Here is a 25811-nt window from a genome sequence, read left to right as displayed (position 1 = left end):
CTCCGTGCCCACGCGGGGAGGCGGCCCGGGTTGCGCCGCGCGCTCGGCTCCCGGCGGTGTCGGCTCCCGGCGGTGCCAGCCCGCCGAGGCGAGGGCAGGGGGCGCTTCCAGAAGTTGGGCTTGGGGAGCGCTGGGGAAGCCTGCGCTGCTGTGGCCGAGGAAGAGCGGGATGACTTGGGGAGAGGAAGCGGGGTCAGGATGGCCGACCCCGGTGGTGAACGCGTACTCCTGGGTATTTTCCAAGCGGAGCTGGAGCGTGGTCCTCGAAGACACAGAGACCAGAGGGTGCGGAGGCTGTCCTGGAGAAGTGGACCTCAGCACGCCTAAAGCCCACGCACCTGGTGCCCTAGAGGCGCTTTTGCTCCCTCCCGCCCCTGTCCGCACCAAGTGTCGCCTGTCAGCTTGCGCGTGCGACACGGCCCTCTGCAAAGCCGGGAGGTGGCGACTTCTCAGGCGTGGGGCAGCAGGCTATCTGTGTTGGTGGCATCTTTGCTTTTGAAGGTAGAGCGCAACCTCTGCGTGCTGAAAGGGCTAGGGAGGGCGCTCAGCCGGATGCCAGAAGGTGCAACCCTTTCTTTTTGCCTGTTTGTCTGGTTGGTTTTCCTCCCCTCTTAGTGAAACTTCATTGGAGAGGATGAGAAGGATTTAAAAATCCTGGGGAGGAGCTGCGGGAGTGTTTGCGTGCCAAGGGAGGGCAAACTCTCCTCTGAGATGTCAGGCACTAAGCAGCAGCTTCATTCATTTCACGAAGTGCGTCCCCTGTGAGTGTGCCCCGCTGAATCTCCAGGATTGTAGCTTCTTTGAGGGCTCACCTGGCACATTTTGGTGAAGACAGGCGCGCTGGTGGGTTCGGCAGGTGGCCATGAGAGATGAGGAAGACCTTGCTCTGTACTGGGGATTAAACCCAGGGCTTCCACACGGACTGACAAACCCGTCCCTTTACTTTTTTTGTTTTTGTTTTTGTGACAGGGCCTCACCAAGTCACTGAGTTGCCTAGGCTAGCCTTGTCTTCCTGCCTCAGCCTCCCAGAGTGTTAGGGGGCATAGGCATGGGCCGCCGCACTCAGCTCTTCTATGTTTTGAGGCAGGGTCTTGCTATGTAGCTCAGGCAGGTCTTGAACTCACTATGTAGTTCAAGGTGGCCTCTGCACTCTTGGCTAACCGACCCTCTTGGTCTTAGTTTCTGGGCTGCTGGGATTAGAAGCAGGCACCACCACCCCAGGCTTTTTTTTTTTTTTTTAATTGAGTATTAGAATAGTGGAAAACACGCAAGACAACTTTCCTCCAAAATTAGTGTAATTTAGGTGAGAAAGAAGTTGCAGAACCCTCCATCCCCCTTGTGAAATTTTTGGTCGTAGCCTAGGTGATCCAGGGAAGCGTGGAAAGGCAGGGCCCCTTAGACTGTTCCCCTCTCCACGTACCCACTTTCACAAGATCCACAGAAACTGCTAGTCTATATTTTAGGTGTCCTTGTTGCACTTTGACCTCCAAAGGGAAGGTTAACTTTTAGAAAACTTGACCCTTCAGAATATGAGTCCAGGGCATACTTAGAGCAGGCTTAGGCTACAGGTGTGTTTTGAGTTCATCTTCTGCCCACGCCTTGTTCAGTTTTTTTGCGGACACTGTTCCCTGAGTGTGTTATTTTCTACTCCAGGTTCTTTGTTTTCTATCCCTGAATCACACGATTCGTCCTCCCTGAACCAGTAATTGCCAAGGGCAGTTGAGGGGGTTCTGGGTGGGGAGGAATATCGAATTTTTTAAATCAAATGTTCAGAAAAATCTAAAATGTGTTTATCATTGTACTTTGTGACAACATAAATACCACATATATTTTTGGCATTTGTTAAAGATTATATGATTAGTTGAAAAGAGAGGTTGTGTTGCAAATGCTCCAATCTTCATTCTCAACTTCATTGTTTTAATATTTATTATGGTGCTTTTAACATCGTGTGATAAACTGTGCTTTGTTGATTCTTGCCTGATTCTTATAACTTCATGGCTTGATTAAAGTTCCTGCATTTTTTTTATTCACTGTTAAGATTTTGTAAGTTCAGGAGGTTAGAAAACATCTATGCATTTTGGGAAGTTGCTGGCTTGTTTACTAAGTTGTGTGTTGTGTGTGTTCCATGTTGGACTTGGGTCCCGTGTCTCCAATCTGTGACTTGTGACAGTTCTACTGCAGAACTTTTGAGTCATAATGTGTGCCTGGGGATTTTGGGTGGTGCTTGGCTAATACAGGAAGTACTAAAAAAGAGTTAAATAATTCAAAAGCAGTTTTATTTGGTACCAAAAAACCCCCCAAACCCTTTAAAGACCAGAAGAAAAATATAGACAGTCTAAAATTATAGCTCAACATACCCAAGTGGTGCCTTTTTAATTACAGTACTTTCCCCCCAGAACTTTTTAATCCTATTGCTTTTATATTTAATAAGGAGACCAGTTAAAACATAAGCCAAACAGAACTATTACAAATAATGGGATAAGTGGTGGGTATAGCCAGATGTTTTCCCTAAAGTTAAAAGAGTTAAAGAATTTGAACTCTGCCAAATTCCCTTGCATCCCCCGCCACAACCCTAATAAGCTGCAATTTTGAAAGGTAACACAGGCTTGGAGGGAAGCAGGAAAAAAAACAAAAAAACCCAAGAAAGAAACACATGCCTGTTGTGGGCCTCCCCTACTGGTTGGCCGTCCCGCGACCTTTGGCTCAGTGGCAGGTGCCACTCAAATGGCCATGGGAGGACAAGGCAGAGTGCAAATGCTTCAGCCGGCAGGGCCTTTATTTATGGGTTACCCGGAGCTGCAGACTGAGACTGGGCTCATTTGCTTCCCATTTCACAGTGGATTTTCAGAGGCCTTGCCAAGACCATGGTTTTGTTTTTCTCTTAACCAACAATTTAATTTTGGCCCAACGGTTGCTGTTCTGAAAATGTAGAACAAGTAAAGAACATTTGCAATGTTTTTTTTCTTTTTACTCTTCTAGCTGCAGTTTAGCAAACACAATTCCATATGCGGGCCATTCACCTGGCAGCAAACGTTCTTGAGGGATTAGGGTGTCCCTGTGCTAAGACAGTCTCTGCCCTCACCCCATGCCTCGTGTCCCTAGAGCTCATACTCTGGTACTTTATGTATCAGCTGGCTCTGGGAGTGAGCTTGATTAAATGGCATGTGAAACAGGAAGCAGTAGACGAGCACGCAAGTGAAGGTTCTCGGCCTAAGGAAGAGATGGAAATGTAAAAGCAGAGTAGTGCTGGTTTTTGTACAAGGAGCACATCTTGTAAAATTTGGTACTGTCCCCCATTATCTCTGTGGGGGCTGGGAGTCTCAGACTGTGGGTGGATGGACGCGTTGTTGATGACCTTAGGGGAGGCTGCGGGCTCCTGAAAGCTGCAGCCTGTGTGGCTGCATGACCAGCAACCCCACACTGGACCCCACAATTGCAGTCCTGTGGAACAAAAATAAAAACATGGGCACATCAGGATGTGCACGAGGACTTTCTCCCCAGGCCTGGAGGTTGAACCCGGGCCTTGTGTGTGCTAGGCAGGCTTTCTGCCACTGAACCACAATGCCCACCCTATGTCTGAGGATGTCTGTCACCTTATTTTGTGAGATTATTATATGAATTCTGTAGACTATTTTTGTGAAGGTTACCCATGATATGTTAAATAAATATTCCACGTGAAATAAAAGCTAACTGCAGTGTATTGTAAGTAGTCTGATCCTATTTCTGATTTTAAGGATTTTTTTTTTTTTTTTTGCTCCGAATGCCTTCAGGGCAGGTTTGGCTGGCTTGAGTTGTGGGGATTGAACCACAGCAACCTGAGTTTGACTGCTTTGTCAAAGCAGCCACTTAAAGAACTGCGCTAAGGGGCAGCCCCCCCTCCATTTCTGATTTTAAACAAAGAAGAGGCCCGCTGTGTATGACCTTGGGAAAAGATGCAGAAGGACAGGCCACTGGATAGTGTCTAAATTTGGCAACAGCAAGGAGAGCAGAAACCTCCAGACTGCTAAAAATTATTCCATTAGAGCCAACAAGATAGCTCAGTGGACTAAGTGCCTGCTTAGCCATGCGCAGGGACCAGGGTTCGATGCCCAGCACCACATGCTGTGCTGGCCCCCAGCCCTGTCCCTGGACATGCTCAGCCAGGCATGCTGAGCTGGCCACGAGCCCGGGCGTGGTGACGCAGGCCTGTAATCCCAGCACTGGGGAGGCTGAAAACAAAAGAGGATCACTATGAGTCTCAGCTGCATAGTGAGACCTTGTACCAAATATATAAAAAAATAAATTGTTCTATTAGTGAGTAGGAAAATCACCAGGCACCATGTTGGAAACAGGCTGGGACATAGTCACTTATTTTCTCTCACATTTTTTTGTAGTAGCCTTCTCTTATTTCTTTGGAAATTTTCAACTAATTACTTTCTAAAATTCTGAGGTTTCCCAACTTTCAGCAGAGGACGTAACCTTGAGTGGGAAGAGCACTTCAGGGGAGGCTGTGTGCCCCTGCCTTGAGGAGAGGAGGGGAAAGCAGAGCTCAGGGCTCTCCTGGCTGGCCAGCTGACCTCTTGGCTCCTGACCCCTGCCTGGGCTTGGAGGGGTGGTGCCATGAGGCTGCGGTCCACGAGCCCTGCTGCTGTTTTTCCACACTGGCCCTGGCGGAGCCCATTGCTGCCCGTGCTCCACTTCTTAGCCTTACCTCTTCGTGTGGTTCCTGACATCTTGACAGAAGTGAGGAATTCTTGGCAGTCAGAGTGGGAACCAGGCTGCAGGGAGCAGCAGAGACTGTACCCACACTTTTCAGAGTTCATGGGGGGATCCTGTGTGTGTGTGTGTGGGGGGTATGGCGATGGGCTTTCAGAATAAATACGAACTCTTGGGAAACCCTGGCTGTGCAGAACAAGAATTGTGGTTGAGATTCGATTGTTGGCCTTCAGATTTAAATGCATTACAATAAGGCCCATGGGTGGGGTTGTTCAAACCTGGATTGTCAGGGTTATAATTTCTGATTCTGTAAGGCTCAGACCCAGTAATTTGCATTTTAAACAGGTTCTTGGGGTAAGACCAATCTTGCCTGTCCGGAACTATGAGACTCCCCCCTCCTGAGTGGAACCAGCGAGATCCTGTGACTTCCGGCCGGCCCTGTATTCCCCTGAAGGGTGAAAGAATCCCAATCGAGGCTGGTGGAGCTCATCAGTGTTACCAAGCTAATAAATATTTGTGCTGCTTTACCATTTCTTTCTTTCTTTTTGGTGGAATGGGGGATTGAACTCAGGCCCTTTTGCTTGCCAGGGAAGTGCTTATTCTACTGAGCCATCTCCCTGGCCCCTACTTGTCTGTTTCTTTAGAATTTAGTGATATTTTATAGATAGATGTGAGTTTAAGCCATAGTAAAGTTAAAGTATTGTTTTAAGGGCTGGGCATGGTGGCACACACCTGTAATCCCAGCACTAGGGAGGCTGAGGCAGGAGGATCATTGTGAATTCAAGACCAGACAGTTCTACAAAGAGAGCTCAAGGCCAGCCTGAGCTGCATAGTGAGACCCTATCTCAAAAAGATCAAAACAAACAAAAACAATGAATTATTGTTTTAAATATTCTCATGAGAAAAAGGAGAGCGCTGTTAGAGATGGATGCTTTTCCCCCCCCCTTGTACCTATAAATTCAAGATTTGATGTTGTGGCTTTTTTTCCTTTTTTTTTTTTTTTAAATAAAAGATGGGCCACACATGAGGGGTATTGAAAATAAAATGGTGAGCAGATGATAACTGTCATGCAGACTGTTAGAGCCGGATGATCGGTGCCCTTTATGGAGGAAAGTAGGTCCAATAGCTGTTAGCCTCAACAAGTGTTTGCTGCGGTGCCACCCGATTTATGGTCCCAGCAGCGCTCTTCAGGCGCACTTGATGGGCCTGCTGTCCTCTGGGGCCTGCCCTTGTCTCAAATCCTAAACAGACTTGGATGACCCCCAGCTCATCCGGAAGTTGCCCCAAAACCTTCCCTCCTCACTAATGCCCATTCTAAAATTCTTTAGCAGACCAACCCTGTTCTGCTTTTAGCTACCTGGTTTTAGAACCTTTTATTTTTTTCTGGTGATTTCTTTGCATGAGTGTGAGGCAAAGGATGATTGATAAAGATCAGATCCTGGCAGGAAGGAGAGAAAGCCTTCTGGGAGAGAAATTTTCACGGAGGGGTTGAGTATAAGGGCCCAGGCTGTGCACGGTGGCTTTCTTCTGCCGGGTTCCCTGATGTCTTAGTTACTTTTTACTCATTGCTGGGACAAATACCCGACACTCAAAATGAAGGAAGGGAAGGTTTATTTAGCTCACAGTTGCTGGAGGGTTCAGTCCATATTCTGCTGGCTCTAAGGCAAATGACAGCAGTTTATGTGTCAGAAAACAGTGAAGAGCAGAGGAGGAGCAGCAGCTACAGCGTCCATCAAGCCTCTCTCTTCCTTCTGCGCTGACTGTGGAGATGGGCGCTCCAAGAAGATCAAGCTCCTCTAAAGACTGGGGCTTCTCCATGGAAACCGGGTAGGGTGGCAGGAAACCAGGCTGGGCGCCCGGCCGCTTTTCTCAATTCCTGGGCCCTGCCCACTTGCAGGGCTCGGGCCCCAAACCCGGAGTCTGGACATCGGCTTGGCTAGGGGACCAATCATCGTGGCCCTCGGGGTCACCTTGCCTTGTTCTTCAAAGATTTTAGCCTGCAGTCTGCAGTCCCTTCCCCCATGCACACTTCCAGTGACTCCAACATCATGTGTTGTCTACCCAGTCACCACCCCTCAGCTTTGGATCAGGCCTGAGTTACTCTTCCTCACGCCCTCTTCAGCTACTTCCCTCTGCAATTGCCATGAGGCCACTGGTTCATGGAGACTTTGTTACCACATGTGCTGTCAGGAGATTTTTCTCAGCTCTCCCCACTTGGTGGGCAGAACAATGCTGTGGAACATGCAGAGCGCGCAGGATGGCTCCCATAACAGAGTTATGTGGCCCAGAACATTGGAACCTCACCCTCATTTATTTGAAGTTTTTCCTGATCTCAGTAGGTCTTTTTGCGATGACCTGGTGTAGGCATGTACAACTGAAACAAAGGTTTCACCCAGTCGAATTTACCAGGTGTGGTGGATTGTCAACTGTTGGTTAACTAAATTAGCATGGTGTGGCAGGCCCACCCGAGGTTGTTGCCAGCAGCGTAGGAGGCAGAACTGGAGAAGAGCTGGTGGAGGCTATTAGGGAAGTCGCTGGTTCCCTTGGAGGACTTTGTCATGCAGGCTTTCCTGGTGAACTCCGCTGTTGTCCTTGGAGGACGAGCTCAGGACCTCATGGTTGCTGAGGATGACCGTGGTTCACTTTGGGAAGATCTGGTCCTCACTTTGAGCATCGCTTCCTGGCTCCAGAGAGGAATACACTGCTCAGTCTCCTGGAGAAGCTGGTCATGTTGGCTTTCCTGATGGAAATCAGCTCTTCTCATCACTGGAGGAGCTCGAGACCTTGCTCTTGCCGAGGATGGCTGTGGTTCTCTTCAGGGGAGCTCAGGTCCTCACCTTGAGCGTTGCTTCCTGGATCCCGTGTGGATCCCTCAGCCTGGTAGCGCAGATCCTCCATCCCACTGGCACAGGCTTTCTAGCTTCCACCATTGCCCTTTGTGCCTTCCCAGCCCAACTCTAAGAAACAGGCCTGCATGAGGCACTGTCACGGGCTCTAGGTCTTCAGCTGAACTCATGTGGGACATTGCTGTGGGATCCAGGCCCTGAGATGGATTCTTTGGTCTTTAGCATGTGAACAGATTTCCTGCACTCTTGTTATATGATTCTTTGGATGACTCAATATAAAATCCTATAAAATATGTGTCCTGTATTTAATTGTTTCTTTTACAAAAATTCAAACCAGGACGTCTGATGAGGTACAATGTTTTCTCATAGTACTTCTTTCTGTTAAAAATAAAGCAAAATGACACCCGGGAGCCACAGAACTGCTTTCACCACCTACTCTTCTGCCTCCCATCACGTGAGAGATAGGCTGTGGGTGGTATTAACAAGAACTGCATCACCAGCAAAACCTGGGGCGAGCGTCCCAGGCCGACCTCACCTGTTCTCGGTTCCCGTGTGCCCCCCACACGGTGTTGGACCTGACAGTCCTCCGTTTTCATCACGGATCAACCTTCTCTTGCCCATGTTCTCCTGTTCTCAGCATGGATTCTTGGTCTTTCTCCCTTGCCTGACAATACCTCATTCTTGGTTAAGCCCACTCTCTTCACCCTGCCCCCTCATGGCTGGGGAAAACACACAGATCTGCCCTCTCCTACTCTATCTGTGACCCTCCAAGGGTGCCTGACCCTGCCTGTCCACTGCTTTATTGCCATCTCTCAGCTGAAGGTTTGGCTTGTGTCACTGAGGGAGGGCGCACCTGAAGACTAGGTTCATCCTCTTCCCGTCTGGAATCCGCTAACCCAGCACCTGCAGCCTTCCAAGCGCTGGTTCCCAGCCCTTCTTGGTTTTCACCATACAGTGACCCCTTTCCCTCCTGCGCCATCAGTGTCCACTCCAGCTCATACTACCACATTGTCCCCTTTGTCCCGGCTTCTGTGTCACAACTCTTGCCTGGCTCTCCCTCCACAGGGGCTGCTCCAGCTCTCTCTGGGTCTCTGGCATCCAAAGGGTGCTGTCACATGCACCTTCCCTGCTGTGCCCGCAGCTCCTGGAGGAACCTCAGCCTCTTCCTCTCTTGCTTTCTCGTCGTTTATCGTTCAGTGAGCTCTGCATCTGACTCATGCACTGTCCATCTCATAGTGTCTGGAACAAACGCTCCAGGAGGACTAGTGCTCCTGCCCTGGAGCCCTGGTGCCTGGAACAGTGCATGCACCTCGTGAGCCCTCAGCAGAAGATGCTGAAGAGTAATTGGTGAAGGAATGCTGGCCTTGGATAAGGAGCACAAATCCGTCTCCAGGTTGGTGCTGAGAACAGCTTAGCGCTAAGGAAGGAAAGCAGTGTCTCAGGGTGCACCGGGTCTTAGGTCACATGCCGCGAAGGAGTTGCTTAAGTATTGATTTGTGAGGCACACCCTCATTAAACACTTGTTGAGTGATGGGAGGCTTGTGGCAGACAGCTAGCTGAGGCAAATGGTCACCCTCTCCTTTTTATCTCAGAAGAGGAGCACTTGAGCCCTCTACTTACTTGGTAACTTTTGTTGCTGGGCTGAAGAGGATGGATTGCCTTGTCTGAAGTGTTTGTCATTGACCTTAATGTTCTGGTGAATCACTCATCCCCAGTGCCCACTTGAACACTCTGAGCAAGCGCTTGGGACTCTTCTCTCTTTGGGCTTTCGGGAGGGAGGCTGGAATTCCTGCAGGTGGGTGGGGCTGCTCCGTGGCCCCGCCCACAGCCAATCTCTCAGCACCCAGGCTAAAGGGCCCCAGAGCTTGGCATCTTTAAATGAGAATTCTCCTGTTTGCATTGTCTCGAAACAGCCCACTTAATGGTTTGGCACCTGTGTAGAGGCCCTACGTAATGCATGGCAAATCTTTCTGGGTTTGAGAGATTATGTGAAGGTGCTTTAGGAGGCTTAATTTTCTCCTTCACAGACTGAGCATGTGTCACTGGGGGGAGGGCCCTCCCCTGTGGGATAAGGGAGCTTGCCCTGGAGGTATGGCCACAGTCTAGGCAGCCCAAGGAGCCAGCTTCTGGGCTTACCCCAAAAGACAAACCAGATGTCTTTGTGGGACACCTTTGCATAGTTCATAGAAGTTTATTTTTATCATCTTAAAAAAAAGAAAGGGGAGGCTGAATAATGGTTCTAGGTCACCCTGTCTTTTTGACATCTGGTAAAAAATGAAGGCCCAGAAGCATGTGACACTTGGTGAAGCTGGCACTGACCTCACTTTGGTTGTGTCCAGCGCTTTCTCCTTGTCACGGGATGCACTGTTGAACCTTGGTAGTCCCCAGGGAAGCTGATTAGAAGAGCTAGTTCCTGAACCCAGCCTGTCTCCCTGAACTGGGTCTCTGGCCGGGAGTGGCTGGGGAGTCCTCCCGGAGAGGTACCTGAAGGAGGGGCTGGGGACAGACGGGAAGCTAGGGGGTTGGGGACAGAGCCCTGCAGAACACACACCTGCTGGCCTCGTATACTGGACAGGCCTGGCTCTTTCAGATGCAGGACATCTCCTTTGGTCAGGGTTTGTTCCTGCAGCCCCCCATGCTAAGTAGGACCCTGTAGGCTTCCATTTTTAATGCGTGCAGCAAGGCCTTTTTTATTTTCTCGGGGGAAATTTAATTTCCTGGCGGGTTTCCAGTGTGTTTTGTCCTACTTATTTCCTACTGCAGTTTCAGAAAGTCACCTCCTTGAGGGCTTTTGTGATTAGGGTCCCTGGGTGGGGCCTGCGGGTGGCATTGGGTGGGGTCTGGATTTAAGCAGCTCTCAGCCAGGCTGGTGATGGGAGCTGCGTTAGCAGGAGGAGAAGGGCGGTGTGAGATGCCTGGGTCGGGGTGGCTGATTTTGACAGTCTCAAAGGATGACAGGTCATTTGCTGGTTCTAGGTGAATTTAGGGATGTCATGGTATTCTCATCTTGTGACAGTGGGTCATGCTGGAGATGGCATAGTGGAGCCCTCAGTCCCAAGCTGGCCCCCTCATGAACTAATAGGGTGTTTATATAGCATTTTCTAAACATGTCTGATGAAGATACCAGAAATAGCAGGAGGCCAAATATCTCTCCCTGGAGGGACAGAAGCGCCTTTGGCTGGAATCAGAAGCTGACAGGTTGGATTAGTGTGCTAGGGTTGCTGTCACAAAGTTCTGCAACCTGAGTGACTTAAAACAACAAAGCAGGATTTGTGTCACAGTCCAACAAGTCAGAAGTCTAAGGCCAGGGCTTGGCTCCTTCTGGGGGCCTTGGTGGGCTTTGTGCAGCCTCTCTGTCTGGCTTGTAAATGCCCTTCCTCTTCCTGTCTCTTCTCCATGTCCTCTCTCTGTCCTGTTGTGTCTGTTTCTCTCTCCAGTTTTCCCCTTTTTATAAGGTACCAGTCATATTGGATTAAGGTTACCTTCATGACCTTGTTTCAACTCAATATCTCATTTCATCTTGGACAGAGAGGGGAACCTTCTGTCCAAATAAGGCCACATTCCATGGTGGAATTCCAGGACTTGGCATATGGGTCAGGGGACTCAGTTCAACTCCTACCTAATACTGATGGTCAGCTTGACTTCCATCTTCTCGTTGGAGTCTGGCGTGGAACACTTGTTAGGGAATCGCAGTTGCAGGCCGAGGGCTCCTTGGCTTGACTGTGGCATCCTGCGCCTGCTGGTTCTGTTGCCCTCTGCTTGGCACTTGACATTCTGCCAAGGCCTTGGACATTGGCTGCTATCCTAGCCCTGTGAGGCAGGTGTCATTATTACTACTTTAGGAAGCAAGGTTTATATGGTCAGTGGCTGCTAAGTTTAACTCAGGTTCAGCTCTCCATCTTTCTTGGTAACATCAGGGAGTCTCAAATCTTGATGTGTTTACGAAACTTCCTGGAAACATACTCAAATTACAGATTCGGAAGGCCTGGTGGAATAGTTACCAAGCAGAAGCAGGGGATACAACCAAGAAATCTGTATTTTTGTTGCTTCTCTTATATAGTCCAAAATGGGAGACTTGCTGTAGCCCCCCCACCAGGAACAAAGTATTTTAGGGGAGAAGCCCCCCACCATCATGTTCCTGTTTGACTTCTTTGCCAGCTGGCTTTGCATAGGAACCATGGCAGGCCCTCTGAAAGGCCCCCTGGAATAGGGGACCCCAGAGAGGGACATCTAGTGCATTGCCCCTGCTGCTGTGCTGATGGGCAGGGCCCGCGCCCTTTGATGGCTCAAACTATGTAGTGGAAATTCCGTTCTCAGGTAGTCTGGTCTGAATTTTCTGTTCTCCCCCATGTAAGTCCCACCTGGGGGTGGAGAGAGGGTGGGAGAAAGCCTTCACAAATCAACACGGCTGCTTTGTCTAAGCCAAAGACAACCAAGAGGACAAGGCTAGGGCAATCATAATAAGTATTTGTTGTTACAAAATATATTTGTATTAGCTAGAATGTGCTGGGGCATGCATAGTGCCAGAATCGTGTGGCTGCATTTCAAAAGAAATGTATTAGTCTGTGTTTGCAATACATAGTGTTTCCATCCCTTGTTTGGTGTTGGTATAAGCAGAGGGCATATTTATTCCTTTTTCACCCCTCCATCTCTTGCTTCCCTTTGCATGGGAGAAGATCTGTATCCCTACTCCCTGTGTGTCTTTAGTTTTGTTCTTCATATTTTGGGTTTTAAAAACCTGGATATTAGACCTCAGCCTCAGGTTTTGTCTGAGCCCATCTAAGGTGGACCCCGGACATTCTGAGTTGCTAATCTAGGAACCTCACTAAGAGCAGACAGCCCACTAGTGGAGAAATCCTGTCACTGTGTGGTCCATCTGTATTACAGTGACAGTCTCTGAGCAGTGAGAACATTTCTAAGTCCTGGCCACTTCCTGTAGAACTCATCACCAAGGGCCAAGTGACTCGCCATCTTGGTTTTAGTGATTATATGACAAGATGCACGGCGTTTTAGCCAGCAGCGCATTTCTTGAAATTCTTTGATCCCCACCATTGGAATTTCCTGGGATCAAGGTCAAACAGTGTAGCTGCCTAGCCTAAGAGTCTGATTTGGTGTGCTTGTGCGTGGGTCCAAGAATCTGTTGGCTTCACCCTCAGAGTTCGGCCCGCTGAAGCTTGAGTGCTGCTGAACTTGGGCGTTGACTTTCCCCTTTTTACCAGAAGCCAGGTGCACAGTGGGGCCGTGAATCGATTGTGTTAGTGACACTTGTTGCTGTTATGGGGGCCTTGAAATGCTGCTGCCTAGTTTAAAGCTAGCAGGTTTGCATTCTGCAGTCATTTTAAAGATTGCTGGATTTCTCTTTGAATACTCCCCCATCTTTACATAAGTCCATGCAGTTGATTTGAAATGTCTTAAAAAGTTATGTTCTCTGACCAGGTGAATTCCTTTGGAACACTGATAGTCTGTGAACTCCATTAAAGCTTTTTGGAGTTAATTCAAGGAGGCATTGTGGTTTTTAAACTGCACAGGTGGTTAAAACGACCTTCGGTACAAATATGTTTGTATTTCTGGGCTCTGTGTGCGCGTTAAAAACAAGAAATGGGTTACAGCCCCGATGGGAGGTGCAACCTGGTGGAGGGGCTTCCACAATTTGAGAAGGTTTGGTTGCATTGGCCAGTACAATAGAGCTTGGTATTCCATGCTGCCTGCCTTGCAGATGTTGCTGTAAATTGATTCCCTCCCTCCCCCACCAAGGTCTCCAGTTCTGTGTTCTTCCTTTGGCAGGACAGAGCCCTGCGCTTCTAGGAACAGGAGGGAAATAATTTTTGTCTCATTGAGTCACCTATGCCAAGTCCCTTTACGAATGTGTTCTTGATAAGTTAGAAGTAAATATACCTTCGTTGCAAGCAGGGTCTGCATTGGCTTGTCAGGATTGATAGAGCTTCAGGAGGGGGAATTTTGTGACACATAATTACGTTTTAGTAACCCTGACTTTAAAAAAAAAGCATGTCAGAACAACTCGCCAGTGTAGCCCTACTCTTTGTGAATTTGCAAACTACAGATTCCTTTTGTAAACCCAGTGTCCTCCCCACCTAGGACTCTCTCCATTCCATTGTTCTGTTCCATATGTGTTGTGTTCTATGTGTTTTTAGTGCTGGGAGACGGGGGAGTGGTACTGGTGCAGGGCCACAGAGGAGGGGACTCACCTCTTTGTCGCTCTGTCTCTGGTGCTACTGGAGGGGGAAGCTAAGAGTGCTTCCCTTACCACTGAGCTATATTGCAGTCCTATTTACTTTGAGACAAGGTTTTGCTAAATTGTTTAGGCTGGGCTCAAACTCAGCCTCCTCCATAGTTGGGGTTGCATCCATACCCCATTTATCCATTACTCTTAATCTGTTTCTCCTCACCACATCTGGTGCGCAGTGGGTGTTCACAGAGGTCAGTGGATGAATTCACTCATCAAATGGATGAGGAAGCTGAGGTGTGAAGAGGCCGAGTGTCTTGCTCAGGTGAGACACAGGATAGAAGAATGCCTGGTCTTCTGCCTCCCGGGCTTGTGTTGTTCTCTCTGCATTCTCCAACTGGGTCTTGCAAATCCACATTTTAATAAGTTGCGGATCTTTTCCACTGTGGTGCACCCTTAGCGTCAGGATGGTTTTGGAGGCAGCCTGTTCTTGTGGAAGATTCCTGGCCTTGGGGTCATTCATTGGCTTTGTCCATCTTTCTGGGTGCCAACTAAAGGCATAGTGATGCAAATAAAATAGCTCTGAGCCCTGCCCTTGTGGACTGCACAGTCCAGGTGTGCATGGACAGAGGTCATAAACCAGCAGAGAGATGCGTGTTCCAGAGGTTGCGTGCGGACTGATGTGAGAACCTGCTGAAATGGCCACTGTGCAGAGGGTGGCAGACCTCGGGCACGTCCCCTATGCTCCACAAGTCTCGGGATCTATCATAATGCACCCCTGGGCAAAGGGGTTGTTCAGGGATTCAAGTAGCTGCTGGGTAGCTGTGAAGCAGATGGAGCCTGCTTTCGGACACATATGACTAGCTGTTATTCTTTAAGGAGGGTGTGTGCAGTTCATTCTTTCTTTTTTGTGGCGGAACCAGGGATTGAACTCAGACCCTTCCACTTGCCAGGGCAGCGCTTATTCTAGTGAGCCAATTTTTTTTTTTTTTTTTGTGCAGTTTCTGTGTGTTTGTTTTGCCTCTGCGCTACTTTGGGCCTTGGAGACAATCTCAGGACAGGAGTTTGGTGGGCTTTTCTTTCGCTGTTTCCGGTCATGTTAAGAATACTGCCTTTGGGGTCTTTGCTGGTTGGTTTTGCTCACTCACTGACAGCTGAGCCTGAGACTAGGGCAGAGCTGCTTAGCCAGGCCTGAGTCAGGGTCACAGGTGAGCTCAGGGAGCAAGGGGGCTGAGCACTTTGTCACTTTCCAAGGGTGCTCGCACCTAGAAAAAGGTGTTCTTCAGGTGCTGTGCGACGAGTACCAAGGTCCTTGCGTCCTGGAAGTTCTGTTAACTGGAGAGAACATGAGAAGGACTTGAGGGCTCCTTCAGGTTGTATGGGGCTCGGGAGGAGGAAGGTGGGGAACCCGCTTGACTCAAACTTCCCAACGTGTAGTCCTGGCCTGAGAACCTGCTATGCTTACAGCGTGCTGGGACTGCCGTGGTGTGTCTTACGGCGGGCTTGCGTGATTCTCACCGCACGCCTGCACGCATGCACACACACCTGCCCGCACGGTTGCACGCACACCTGCCCGCACGGTTGCACGCACGCCTGCCCACACAGATGCACGCACGCACTCACACATCAGGAACACTGGATTAGCTCATCCAACTTTTTGACCTTGCTATTTAAGGTGGAGCTGTGGATTGGGGAACTTGGTGGCAATGCAGAATCTCCAGCCCAGGGCAGAGGTACCATCAACTTTCTAACCTGGGGCAATAACAAGGTCTGATAAGCTCCTCCGAATACCTGGAGGGGATTATGGGCCAGGGGTTTAACTCAGGTTTCTGGCTTTTAACTGTTTGAGGTGGCCACATCTGGCCCGAGGGTTCTTGCTCTGTCTCGGGGATCCACCTCCAGATCTAACAGCAAAGCCTTTGCTGCTTCCTGGGAGTTGGTTCTGGAGGAATGGTGCCCAGGGACAGGGGCGCATGTTGTGCTGTAGGACTAGATAGGACCACCTGAGTGTGTCATAAATCTTGACACTCCGGAACTGTCAGGACACCTTGTTGTGGTCCCTGAGAAAGGCTTATCCGAATGATAGTCTCTGAGTTTAAGGGCTTGGAGCCTTGTGGGGGTGTGCGTCATATTGGTGGTGGGTCCCTGGAAGAGTTGCTTCATCTCCATCCAAGGATGGGATTAGATGGAGTATGGTGTTTCTAATGGACCTCCAGACACTTAAATCCTCCTCCTCCGAGTACAGTGTCAGAGAAATTATCCTGCAAGGCACTTGCCAAATGGTTTCAAATAAGCGTCCGTGCTCATTTCCGAAAAGACAATTAGAAGCTTATTTGAGGAACTAAAGGCCTGCTGTGCTAGACATTAGTCGGAGAGAGCTCGGTGCCAGTTTGGGAAACCCCCCCCGGGGGGGCTTTTCCCTGTCACAGCCCCTGCTCCAAGAGGCTCAGTGGGGAAGTGGAGAGACGGTCAGGTTTGGGAGCACAGGGACGGGCAAGGGGCGCAGTTTGCACCGCGGAGGTGTGTGCACTGACTGCCATTACCTCCAAGGAAAACTGAAATCTTTGCAAGATAAAATCAGGCAGAAGGGGGAGGGTCGGTATAAATTCAGCGACTCTTGAGTCATGTTCCTGGTTGGCACTGGTGTCTTGGCCCTGGAAAGCTGTTCAGAAAACTGAGCCACAGTGAAGTTAGGGCTCTGTCCAGGGTTGTGCTTCGGGGTAGGGGCACGGCCGGAGCATAGTCCAGGAACTTAATGAGTCCCGTGCGCTGCCTCTGGTTCTCGGTTGCCTTCCATCTGGGATGAAAGATGCTAAGAATGTAAAATTACGGCGATTGCATCCAGATGTGCTGGCTCGAGACCCTTTTTAAGCTAACAGTGCAAGTTTTTTTTTTTTTTTTGAAATGAAATAGAATATTTTAATCTGGTTTTATTTGCTAGTATACCTTATGGGCACAAGGGATAAAAATCAGGAAGGAAAAAAATCCGAACCCAGTAACTATCTCCATTGTTGGAGGTGTTGCAGCAGGCTGTGTCTCTTGGCTTCAGGCCCCAGACAGAGTGACTTGGGGGACACAGTGCAGGGAAACCTCTGCCCTGCAATTGGCAGAACATCTGTGTTCAGAATTGGGGTAGGATTTCCACCCTGTTGCCAGAGTCCGTAGGGACAGGTGCAGGCTCAGGGTTCAAAATTCAAACCGAGAAAGGCTGAAATCTTGCAGCGATACTTTTAGCTTGAGGAAGGGGTCTGAGATGACTGATACAGAGACCGTGCAACGCGAGATTGCTCGAGCAGAAAAAATCCCACGCCTGGAAGTTTCGGCTGCACAGTTCAGCAGTACACTGCACATGGTCTTGGTTTTAAAATGGCTTAATGTCTGTGCCCTTTTGTTTTATTTCCTGGCTTGAGTTGGGAGGGCAGGAAGCCAACCCTTCATTGCTTTGGTGGTCCTATGGTCTGTTAAGTGAGGAGCGCGGCCCTCCCTCCTCCGCAGAGGTCAGGGCAGAACGCCTTTGGAAGTTGCGCTTGCCATGAACGCTGGGTGCAGAGAATTGTGGGCTTCTTCTGTGCAGTGTTGGCTGTGTTCAGTAGGCCATTACAACTTTTCTCAGTCCTGTGCCAGCCTTGCAGGGCCCAGTGAGGTACTGATAGCATTTGTTGGGAAATTAAGCCTTTGTAGTCAGTCGCCTGCATGTGAGGTGTCTGCATCCTTGGAATCCCACCAGGCACCTTGAGACCACTTGAAAAAAAATTCATTCGTGTGGAACATGTACCGGCTTTTCTTGTCCTTATTCCCTAGACAACGCGGTGTAATAACAATTTACATAACATTACCTTGTAGTAGATAGGAGTAATCATGGGTGATTTAAAGTGTATGGGAGGATGCGTGCAGGTTATTTGCAAATGCTATGCTATTTTATGCAAGGGACTTGAGTGTCTGTTGGTTTTGGTGTCTGCTGGGGTCTTGAATCCTAGCCCCTTCAAGTACTGAGGGACGCTCTAGTGCAAGCAGATAGTGTTGCCAGAGCGTTCACTGGCTTGAAAATGGTTTGTGTGTGCCTCCATTGACAGTGTGTGTGTGTGTGTGTGTGTGCGCGCGCGCGCGCTATACATTGATCTCAGTGTTCCAGGAGGAACTGGGTTTGGGAACCACCGGATCTGCCTGCCCTCACGCCAGCAAGAAGCCGGCTGCAGCTCCTGTTGCTCCTCCAGCAGCACCTCTTGGGACCAACCGGAAACATTCTGCAGCACCTTCCCCAGCTACAGAAGTGTCAGCCCAGGTGGGCCACAGCAGCTGCGTGTCACAAGGGTCCCCTGTGTGCCAATGGGCAGTGGAGTTAGAGAGCCCTGTTACAGGGTGCTTAGCAATAGAAGGTATTGGCCCCTGAGTTTTTTCTCTGAGTGGTTTGTGTCAGACTGGGTTCTTGTTTTGGTGCCGTGGGCTGAGAGGATGGAGTAAGTGAAGTCGGATTTGCATTAGTGCTCAGTAATAATTAATGACAGCCTGGGTTCTGGGTGGATAGGACTGTCCAGCCCGCTGTAGATTTGGCTGTGCTAAAAGCAGAACAGCTATAGTTGTATTCTCTTAATGAATAGAATGATTTTTTCTAATGGTGTTTGTAAGTAGGATCACAAGTCTGCATCTTGTACAGCAATTAACCACTAAGAAGAATATATGCAGTGTATTATTTGTTGAAACTGTACTTTCGATTTGATTTGAAACTGTCTCATTGCTATATGTTTATCAATAAAACTTTGAAAAGAAAAAAAAAAAAAGCAGAACAGGCATGAGCGGAGGAATACGTTCAGACACATTTCTTCTCCCAGACGCCCCTGATACCTGGAAATAGGCAGAGGGCGGATCTCAGAAAGGGAGGGCCGGGAGGGGAAGTAGTTTCCCACTGAGGACTGTCCTAACATGCAGAAGGTAAGGCACAGTGGTTGTCACCTGTGTGTCCGCTGTGACAGCGAAGATCTCTAATGAGTGTTCTCCTGCAAGGGCTTTTTCAATGCAACAGTCGAAACAGCTCTCAGAGCAGTGACAGGTGCTTCCAGCTGAAACAAAGTAAATGCTGAGATAGGATCTGCTTGGACTTTGAGTGGAAAGAAGACAATTAAAAGGTATCAGCTCATTCAGCTCCCGCCCAGCACTGGATAGAAAAAGACAGGACTCTTGCCAGCGCAGGGGTTACCCAGAGGCAGCGCTGGCTGCTAGACTTCGCTGGCACCGGGAACAGTAAGCGTGAAACATCTCATGAGCTAGCTCAGGGGCTCTGCGACCTACAGTCTTCCCCAGACTGGAATTTGTGCCCTGTGCAGTATGCAAGGTTAGGAGTCTGCTCCTAGATCCAAATCTGTATGTTGGAGGTCCAGGTTCCTTCTTTTTCTCCAGCTCTCTAAATTGTGGAGTGCCCTTCCCTGCCCATAGGATGAATCAAATCCTTACCATCTAAACACAGCCCATTTTAGTTGAAGTTCTAGTTGTCTTAAAAGTAACTTCCCAGAGGTCAGGACTGGATAGAGGGGATTCTTTGAGGGCTGCGAAGTGAGGACAAGCTCTCCTCTCAATCCAGGCAACCTCTCCACAAGAGGAAAAAGGACATGGCTTTATTATCAACTAAGCATTGAGCCAAGCGTGATGTGTGGCACAGGCAGATGACCACAATTACTGTGAAGGCTTTCCTACATGGCTCAGTGGACGTAACCTGTTCTGTTCATGTTTTCAAGACTGAAATGCTGACGTTTTCGTGTGTTTAGGGCCGGAAGCTGGGTCAGGTCAGAGCTAACTTTCGGGCATTTCCCTGGAAGGAGGAGGCGGAGCATCAGAGCTCCAGGTGTTCCGAGTCAAAGCGTGGTTCCATGCTGATTAAAAACCCCACGGAAACGTGAAAGCTGGCGGAGCCTGGACACCTCCCCTGGACCGACTGATCTCCTGGTCTGGAGCCAGGCACCCAGGCACGCCTGCAGAGTCTGCGCACGCAGGGCGGAGGGCTGACTTCTCCCTGGAGGAGAGGGTGCCGCCCAGGATTGCGCAGGCTGAAGCTACGCCGGGAGGATCTGACCTGCCTCTCTGTAGTCCTGTGACAGGTGCCTACAGATGTGAGAAGAGTGGGCAGTTGTCTGAAGCCCCAGGTCTTCCCACACATGCTGCTGGGGACGATTGGGTTCCCGGTTTGAACTCACCAGCTATTTGTCCATTTCCTGTGTGACTTAGTCTCTGCTCTGGGCTGCCTCACGGATGACAGTCCTAAGCTTTACCCCCAGGTTAGCCAAGCACCCTCTCGCTTTTCTTACTGTTTTCACATCACTCTAGCATGTCTTTAGCCTTTGGAAACAAAAGACGTCATTGTAGTTTTAGTACTCTGCTTTTGGCAGTGGCATTTCCATTTAAAAATATGGTAATTGTTGACTGCTGGAAACCAAACCAACGTGGGCAGCCAGCTGCGTTTTCTTTCCTAATGGGGCAGTGGGCTTCAGGGAGGGCCTTCACGGCTGTTTTTCAGTTGCAGTCTTCTGTGGAGGCTGGCCTCGATGTTAAGTGTCACTAGGTGTCCTCTGGGTCTTGGCAGAGTTCAAGGGGCAGGATTCAAGGTCAGGCACCTGCGTTTGGCTCCTGGTTCTGACACAGACTTGTTGGGATGCTGGACAAGGTCTTTTAACTGTTTGCCCGTCCTGGAAGTGGGGACGATATCGCTAACTGCTGTGGCGGGGTTGAGTGAGGGGAAGCTCGCTAGGCAGGTGGCACGAGAGTGGCAAGAGTCACCACTCACCCTCTGCCTCCTGGCTCAAGATGGTGGTGGCTGGGGCCAGTCTTCTGCCCAGGGGCTGGAGGGGCTGCTCTGCAGGCAGCACCGAGTGGGAGGAGCCACTTGAACCAGATCCTCCAGCACCTCAGGCTGCTGGAAGGCTACTTGCCTTAGCTGCAACTGTTACCTCTTTCTGGGGCAGCTGAGGAGTGACACTGTGACTACTCCTAAGGGTACCTGGGAGCTTCCAACCCTGTGCCTGCCCAGCCCCTCCTGAGACCAGCTTTCCGTGACCCTCTGCACTGCACAGCCCACGTGGGCCTGGCGTTCACGAGTGCTCCCCATGGGATGCTAACAGGTAGCGAGGGCTGAGGATGGGGCTGAGGACTGCCGAAGCGGGCTCCCGTACTGAGCTGCCCAGAGCCTCCGAGCTGCCTGTCCTGTGCTCCATCAGGCCGCCTGGCGCGTCCTTGCCCCCTGCACCGCCGACCTCACTGTGCAGTCACAGGGAGGGTTGCTCCCTTCAGTGGGGTCTGGCACAGGACGAAGCCTTCTCACCATGGCAGCGGCTGCAGAAATTTTCATAAGACAGACTCATAGCTCGCCAGAGGGGCAGCGTAGGGAATATACCCAGTCTAGCTTCTGGTGCACACCCAAGTCTGTGTGTGCCTCAGGGTGTCCAGGTGGCCACCTCTAGTTTCCTGCAGGTGCAGTGGCTGAGGTCCTTGGTGCCAGGGTGGGCTACATCTGCCCCAGTGCCCCTCTGGCCTCGCCACACAGCCGAGGCTGCAGGTGCCTTTGCTGCCCGTGCTGAGGTGAAGGTCCAGCTTCCTGATGTTCCTCGTCTTTCTCTCTTAAATGCAATCAGATTGCAAAGTCTCTGCCTGAGGCCTTTATGGCCTTCTTCTGCAGAAGCCTGGCCTCAGAGTTCCTCTGGCCCTGCTTCCGGTCAAGGCTCTGCTGCCATCTACCTCCTGGCTGACTCTCCCTGGCCGCACACTCCTGGCAGCTGCCTGGAGATCTTGGCTTTGGGCTCCTTCCATGAGAGGCCCTGATGCCGTATTCCAGTAACAGCAAACCTTTCAGAGGTTTTGATGATAACAAACATCTGGCTGTGGCATTCCTGCCATAGGTTCGCCACCACTGCCTCATTCAGTGGGTCGCCTTCGTGTCATCCTTCAAACTCTAGAGTATGAATTGGGTGTCTTCTTTTTTCTTTCTTTTTTTTTTTTTTTTTAAGTACTGGGAATTGAACTCAGGGCCTTGCACTTGCCAGGCAGGCCTGGGTTGGGTGCCCTTAATCCAAATGCAAAATCCAGAACCTTTTGAAAGCTGACCTGAGGCACCAGTGGAAAATTCCACCTCTGACCTCACATGATGGACCACAGCCAAAACCCAGATGTGTCATAGACAGGGTATAAAATTACCTTCAGGCTTATGTATACCAGCCACGGTACATGAATGGTGTTCAGACATGGTCCCTGTCCCCAAGCGTGGAATGGAATACCATTCTGAAATCCCATCATCTCAAGCACTCCTGGTCCTCAGCATTTTGGCTAAGTGATATACGACTTGTAATTGCCTGGCTTCTTGCCTGGGAGCGCTCCCAGGGTTGTTTCTAGAGTCAGACAGTGCCAGATCCACCGGAGCCATCAGTGAATCTGCAGGATGGCTGACACGTGATGGTCTTGTGGCACCGTCTCCTTCCCTCACTGCGGTGTGAGCTGGTTTCTTACAAGGTTGCATCTGGAGGCCCATGAGCCTCCGGTCCTGGACCTTTATCAATGCAGTACCCTTCTGATGGTCTCGAGGTGCCTCAGACCCATTTTCACAGTTTATTCCTGCAAAAGCATGGGAGGATTCACAGAAGCACAGAAGCAAAACCCAACCAACCTATTCCAGAAGCACCAGGCAAGGACAAAACTCATCTTAAAATGACCAGGTGGACAAGGAAGTTTGGCTTCACAAGCTTCTTCTCTGTACTTGTTCAGAGACAATTTTTTTTGTTTTTTTTTTGGAGACAGGGTCTTGATATGTAATGCAAGCTCGCCTTGAACTTGCAGTGATCCACCTGCTTCAGCCTCTTGAGTGCCACATTGCCCGGCCCAAAAGACAAGATTGATTGATTGATTGATTTATATGTGTTTAGCACAGGGTCTACAGGGTCTCACTGCACAGATCGGTTTCATAGTGATCCTCCTAGTTGCAGCCTTACAGGTGCATGCCACATGCCCAGTTTCAGTTGCCGTTACCCCAGGGGCGGGGCCACCATGGTACGCCTCTGATTCCTCAGGTGCTGTATGTAGTCCATGGAGCTATCTGGCTAGCACCAAAAGACAAGTTTTAGTAGCACATAAATGCACCTATGCTGGGTAGTTTTGCAGTTTGTACAAGGCATTTCGGAATTTAGGGGCAGAACAATGTGGGAGAGGGCTGGAGGGAGAGAGCTGCTTCTGGTGGAGGGGCTGTAACCCTGTGCAGCCTGCAGCTTGTAGGGGGGTTGACGCAAGCGGGGAAGGCTTGCAGCAGGGCCCCTTTTTGTTTGTTTGTCTTTGTGGATGCGTAGACATTTCCTTTTGTACTTGTTCTGCCGTCTGTGTTTAGCATAGATGTAATGTTTGTGTCTCCAGACTTTATTTTAAGACCAACAGTAGGAGCAGAATTATAAACTTCGTTCAGAGAAGAAGTTTGTGAAGCCAAACTTCCTTGTCCACCTGGTCACTTTAAGATGAGTTTTGTCCTTGCCTGGTGCTTCTGGAATAGGCTGGTTGGGTTTTGCTTCTGAGCTTATTGGTAAATCACTTTTTTTTTTTTTTTTTTTTTTTGAGACAGGGTCTCGCGAGTTTGGAATGCTCTTGCAGTCATTGTGTACCTAGGCTGGCCACGAACTTGCACTGATCCTCTTGCCTCAGCCTCGGAATTGAGATTACAAGTGTGCATCCCCTGCCTAGCAGCACTCTTACATTCTTAACCACAGATAGATGTAGGAATTGCTTTTGAGAGGAAAGAAAGCCTTCATTTTAAAAAGTTTTTTTGTCCTTTCTCTAAAGAGATGACCTGTGGGACCTGGGGGTGCCTCAGGGAAAAGTGGGTTGGTGCATGTGCCGGGTGTCATGGTGCATGTTGAGTATCAATTTGAAAGTGTGAAATGGAGAGTGTGGCTCTTGTTTTCTGCTGGTACGGTGAGGTGTCCTGTGGGTTATTAGGAATAGGAATTAGTATGAATTGATTCCAGAGCCAGGCTGATCTTCTGGAATCCCCTGGGAGAGCTTTGAAAATGCACATTTCTGAATCTTGCCCAGGCGTGGAATTGGAGCCCCCGGGGGAGGGGCCGTACCGGGGCCCTACGTTTAGAAGCTTCCAGCCAGCCTGACTTCCATCTGCGTGCCTGCCCTGCAGCAGCACGCGAGTTGTGACAGGTGACTGGTTACCTGCCCCCGTTGCTCTAGCGAGGTTGGTCAGGATGCACCCTGAGCTCTAATTCTGGGGCACAGTGATCTTGTGATGGTGTGAGCTCTTTGCACGCCTCTGCGCTTCCTGCGTGGGAGGCCAGGAGGACTAGCGCCAGGTGCCCTGTGACCCACGAGCAGGCGCTCGAGCCTTCCTCACAGTGGGCGCGTTGCAGATCCAGAGTCTCAGCGGTTCGTGGGATGCACGTGTGCGTGGCCCGCTGTGCAGTGCGGCCTTTGTCCGGTGTGGCTTCGCTGGCGATGTCGGTTGCCTCACACACACATAGTTGTCCTCTCCGCCTGGGCTTTATTCATTGCTCACTTGGCCTGCTGGGTTCATAGCTTAGTGAGCCTCCCTGTTCTGGTTAGTGACTTGCAGAGAAACTAGAGAAAGAAGTTAGGAAACCCCCTGAGACAGCAGAGAACTCGAGGAGCAAACCTCAGAACAGTCGCTGGAGAGTGTGTGTGACTCTGCTCCCTTCCTCAGCGAGGGTGGTTGGGCTGTTAATCCTGGTATTTCCTGCCAGGTCTCGTGTCCCTTTGGCTTGTGTGCAAGTGATCCTCCGCTGTTGCTGGCTAGGGGGACAAATGGAGAGATTTTGGGGAAAATGACTCTTGACTGGCAAGAAAAAAGGTTTTGACTTCATGATAATTCTGACTTAGGGATATTGTAAGCTGTTTTGCCCCATCTTGCATTTGAATGTTTCAGAATGTGAATGTATTAGCGCACAAGTTAAGGTGGAAAATTTAGATTTTTGTGGCTGTGTTTACATATCGTGAGCACGTTTATTGGGCTTCCGTTGTGAGCTCTTGATGCTTCACAGGGAGGCAGTTCCACAGCAGTTTGATTGACTTTGGGACATTGTTTGGAAAATCAAACAACAATTTTATCTTTTCAGGGGAAAGCAGATTTGTGTGAGTTTGGAAATGGTGTACTTGTTTTATTGGGTCATTCATGATTTAATTCATAACTCAGAAAAAGTCACTGTCAGAAACTGCTGTAGCTGCCACATCCTGTCCAGCCTTTTCCCCCTGAGAGGAATGCTGGCCCCAGTTAGAACTTGGGCGCTTATGGCTTTTCCTAGACATTCGCTGTCTAAGTTGCACTGAACTGGGATTCTTTGGGGTGACGGCTTGTGTTAGGAGAAGGTGGGCCTTATTTGAGTTAATGAGCCCAGAACTCACATTTCTGGGCTGTGTAGCCCCATCCATCCCACAGGGCGTGCACATAGGCAGATGTGCACTGGGTAGCTCTCCTGCTTGGCACTCCGTCTTACGACCAGTAAACCCTTCACATGCATCTGCTGGTACCCTTGCACAGTGGTGAAAACTGGTGTGGATCATCGCAAATGAAAACGTGGCCCAGTCCGACAGTGAGATCATGAGAGGCAGCGGTTTCAGGGTGAAGCGGGTGCATGAGTAATTCAGGGTAAGTTGCTTGGGAAGGTTTCCCGCTGAGGGATGTTGGGTCAGCTGTGGGAGGGATCAGGCTGGCCTGGAGAAATGAAGGCTTCCTGGAGGAAGCAGGATGGGTTAGAAAGCAGGAGAAACAAAGTGAAGAAGAATGCTCTGGGTTCTGGATTCTCCTTGAGAATTGAAGAGTGTGGACTCACTGTTGAGCGCCAGGCTTTCAGTGAGGCTGGAAGGAAACAGCTTTTGGCAAGCAGACAGCTCTTTGCAGCATGTTGTAAACGAACCAGAAGATTGTGTGGCCCTGGGCATCTCCGAGCTTGGTCAGGCGGCAGCGTGTGGTGCTGTCTCCCTTGGAGAAGCGGAGTGCATCTCACCAGTGCATACCTCCCTAGCTACAGCCGTGGGTCCCCGAAGAACAGAAATGCACCTTTGCTTGATTTCATTGTGTGAGCATCGCAGTCTACTTCCATAAGCGA

General features: G+C 49.9%; 1 protein-coding gene across 4 annotated transcripts in view; it reads left to right on the top strand.

Annotated features, from left to right (window-relative positions):
* Tln2 (talin 2) overlaps positions 1-25811 on the top strand; it is a 433269-nt gene that overhangs the window by 1106 nt on the left and 406352 nt on the right. The window lies entirely within an intron of this gene.

Source organism: Octodon degus, unplaced genomic scaffold, assembly GCF_000260255.1.
Source record: "Octodon degus isolate 3935 unplaced genomic scaffold, OctDeg1.0 scaffold00026, whole genome shotgun sequence".
NCBI lineage: Eukaryota > Metazoa > Chordata > Mammalia > Rodentia > Octodontidae > Octodon > Octodon degus.
Note: the sequence above shows the minus strand (reverse complement) of the source record. Positions and strands in the feature narration are given on the sequence as shown.